The sequence below is a fragment of the Marmota monax genome, unplaced genomic scaffold (genome assembly GCF_021218885.2).
Source record: "Marmota monax isolate L192 unplaced genomic scaffold, Marmota_monax_Labrador192_F-V1.1 WCK01_AAM20220418_F8-fsc00110, whole genome shotgun sequence".
Lineage (NCBI taxonomy): Eukaryota > Metazoa > Chordata > Mammalia > Rodentia > Sciuridae > Marmota > Marmota monax.
The window spans coordinates 3,733,046-3,736,812 of NW_026694633.1; positions in this window are offsets into that span (position 1 = coordinate 3,733,046).

The following is a 3,767-nucleotide window of genomic DNA, read 5'->3' on the forward strand; positions in this document are numbered from 1 at the left end:
TTTGATTCAAGTCATCTCAGTATCCTGTGTTAAACAAGCTACCTTGTATTCTATAATTTATATTATTTTTCTTTTTTTTTTTAAACAGGGAGAGAGAGAGAATTTTAATATTTATTTTTTTTAGTTTTCTGCGGACACAGCATCTTTGTTTGTATGTGGTGCTGAGGATCTAACCCGGGCTGCACGCATGCCTGGCGAGCGCGCTACCCTTGAGCCACATCCCCAGCCCGATATTATTTTTCTTTACAGTCTGTTATTACACACTGATTAACTTGAAAACCATTTTTTTTGGTGATGCTGGGGACTGAACCCAGGGCCTTGTGCATGTGAGGCAAGCACTATACCAACTGAGCTATATCCCCAGCCAACTTGAAAGCCTTTTTAAAAATAAAATGAAATTTTATATAATATTTCAGGTGGTGAAATAATCAGCAATTTGTCATTATTCTATTTCATGACACTTGAACTCTTCACCTTAGCATCTTTTTTCCTCACCCCAGGTATAAATTATTGCTACATTAACAGATCACCCTCAAATTTAGCAGCTTAAAGCAATAAGTGTCATAGAGTATCTGAGAGTTAGAAATATAGAGCCTAGCTCTTTATACGGATGTTACCTGGGGCTAAAATCATTTGAAAACTGGATTGTGCTTAAGGACCTGCTTCTGAGCTCTCCTGTGGCTGTTGATAGGCACTCAGTTCCTGACTGTGGATGTGTCCATACAACTCTCAGGACAGGGTGTTCGACTTACCCAAATGAGTGATCCAAAAGAGAGCAGTGCCACAATTTATGACCCGAACTGGCACATACTGTCCTTCCCCCTCCTTTTTTTTTTTTTTTTTGCGTTATCCTGTTAGAAGTGGGTCACTGAGTCCAGCATATATTCCATAGGAGAGTGTAATACAAAGGTACATAGAGCTAGAGGCAGGGACCATTTGGGGCCACTTAAAATGTAGCTACAAAACCTTCCACATTTTTAACTCTTTTTGGTGATATATATAACAAAACCATTTTAACGATTTTTTACTGTACAATTCAGTATCATTGAGTACATTTGCAATGTTGTGCAACTATCATCAAACATTTTCATCATTCCAAACAAATTCTATACCAGTAACTGAATCTTCAGCATCTGATACATGTTTATTCTACTTTCTGTTCCTGAATTTGCCTATTCTGGGCACAAGTGGAATAAAAATATTTGTCCTTTGTGTCTACCTTATTTCATTTAGCATGATGTTTTCAAGTTATATCATGTTGTTGCATGTGTTAGAATTTCATTTAATGACTAATACACCATTGTATGTTTGTACTCCATATCTATTCATCTGTTGATGGACACTGGATTGTTCCCACTTTTTAACAGTGTGAATGATGTTGCTATAAATATTGGTATACAAACATCTACAGTAGTTAAGTTCCTGTTTTTTGAGTATAGACCCAGGAGTGGAATTACTATATCCAATAGTAATCCTTTTTTTTAAAAAAAATATTCTAATTTGTTATATACATGACAGCAGAATGCATTTCAATTCATAGTACACATATAGAGCACATTTTTCATTTCTTTGGTTGTACACAAAGTAGAGTCACACCATTTGTGTCTTCATACATGTACTTAGGGTAATGATGTTTATCTCATTCTACCATCTTTCCTATCCCCTACCTGCTCCCTTCCCCTCTCTCCCCTTTACCCTATCTAAAATTCCTTCATTCTTCCCATATTCCTCCACCCATCCCCATTATGGATCATCACCTACATATCAGAGAAAATATTTGGCATTTGTTTTTTGGGGATTGGCTGACTTCACCTAGCATTATGTTCTCCAACTCCATTCATTTACCTGAAATACCATGATTTTATTTTCTTTTAATGCTGAATAATATTCCATTGCATATATATATATATATATATATATATATATATATATATATATACACACACACCACATTTTCTTTTTCTTTTTTTTTAAATTTATTTTTTTATTGGTTGTTCAAAACATTATAAAGCTATTGACATATCATATTTCATACAACAGATTCAAGTTGGTTATGAACTCCCAATTTTACCCCAAATACAGATTGCAGAATCACATCGGTTACACATCCACATTTTTACATAATGCCCTATTAGTAACTGTTGTATTCTGCTACCTTTACTATCCTCTACTATCCCCCCTCCCTCCCCTCACATTTTCTTTTTCTATTCATCTACTGAAGGGCATCTAAGTTGGTTCCACAATTTAGCTATTGTGCTACTATAAACATAGATGTGGCTGTGTCCCTTTAGTAACCTGTTTTTAAGTCCGTTGTCTAGACCAAGCAGTGGGATAGCTGGGTCAAATGGTGGTTCCATTCCCAGTTTTCAAAATCTCTATACTGCTTTCCAGATTGGTTGCACCAATTTGCAGTCCCACCAGCAATTCATGAGTGTGCCTTTTTTCCCCACATTCTCTCCAACGTTTATTATTGTTTGTATTCTCGATAGCTGCCATTCTGACTGGAGTGAGATAAAATCTTAAGAGTAATTTTGATTTGCATTTCTCTAATTGCTAGAGATGTTGAATATTTGTTTATGTTTGTTGATTGATTGTATATTCTCTTCCAAGAAGTGTCTGTTCAGTTCCTTGGCCCATTTATTGATTGGGTGATTTGTTTTTTTGGTGTTAAGATTTTTGCGTTCTTTATATATCTTACAGATTGGAGCTCTATCTGATGTATGTGTGGTAAGATTTGCTCCCATTCTGTAGGCTCTCTATTCAAATCACTGATTGTTTCAACATTGTAAAAGCTATGTATGCTAAGCCCAAGGCCAACATCATTCTAAATGGAGAAAAATTGAAAGCATTCCCTCTAGAAACTGGAACCAGACAGGGGTGCCCTGTTTTACCACTTCTATTTAACATAGTCCTTGAAACTCTAGCCAGAGCAATTAGACAAAAGAAATTAAAGGGATACAGCTAGGAAAAGAAGAACTCAAACTATCACTATTTGCTGACAACATGATTCTATACCTAGAGGATCCAAAAAATTCCACCAGAAAACTTCAAAAACTAACGAATGAACAAGGGAGAGAAATGAATTACAGTAGATGGGGTAGAGAGAGAAGATGGGAGGGGAAGGGAAGGGAGGGGGGATAGTAGAGGATAGGAAAGGCAACAGAATACAACAGATACTAGTATGGCAGTATGTAAAAACGTGGATGTGTAACCAATGTGATTCTGCAATCTGTATATGGGGTAAAAATGGGAGTTCATAACCCACTTGAATCAAATGTATGAAATATGATATGTCAAGAGCTATGTAATGTTTTGAACAACTAATAATAAAAAAGAACTAATGAATGAATTTAGCCAAGTAGCAGGACATAAAATCAACATCCATAAATCAAAGGCATTTCTATACATCAGTGACAACATCCATAAATCAAAGGCATTTCTATACATCAGGAAAACTACCCCATTTACAATAGCCTCAAAACAAAAACAAAAACAAAAAACTTGGGAATCAACAAAAGAGGTGAAAGACCTCTACAATGAAAACTACAGAACACTAAAGGAAGAAATGAAAGAAGACCTCAGAAGATGGAAAATTCTCCTTTGTTCTTGGATAGGCAGAATTAATATTGTCAAAATGACCATACTATCCAAAGCTCTATACAGATTTAATGCAATTTCAATCCAAATCCCAATGACATTCCTCATAGAAATAGAAAAAGCAGTCATGAGATTTATCTGGAAAAATAAGAGACCCAGAATAGCTAAAG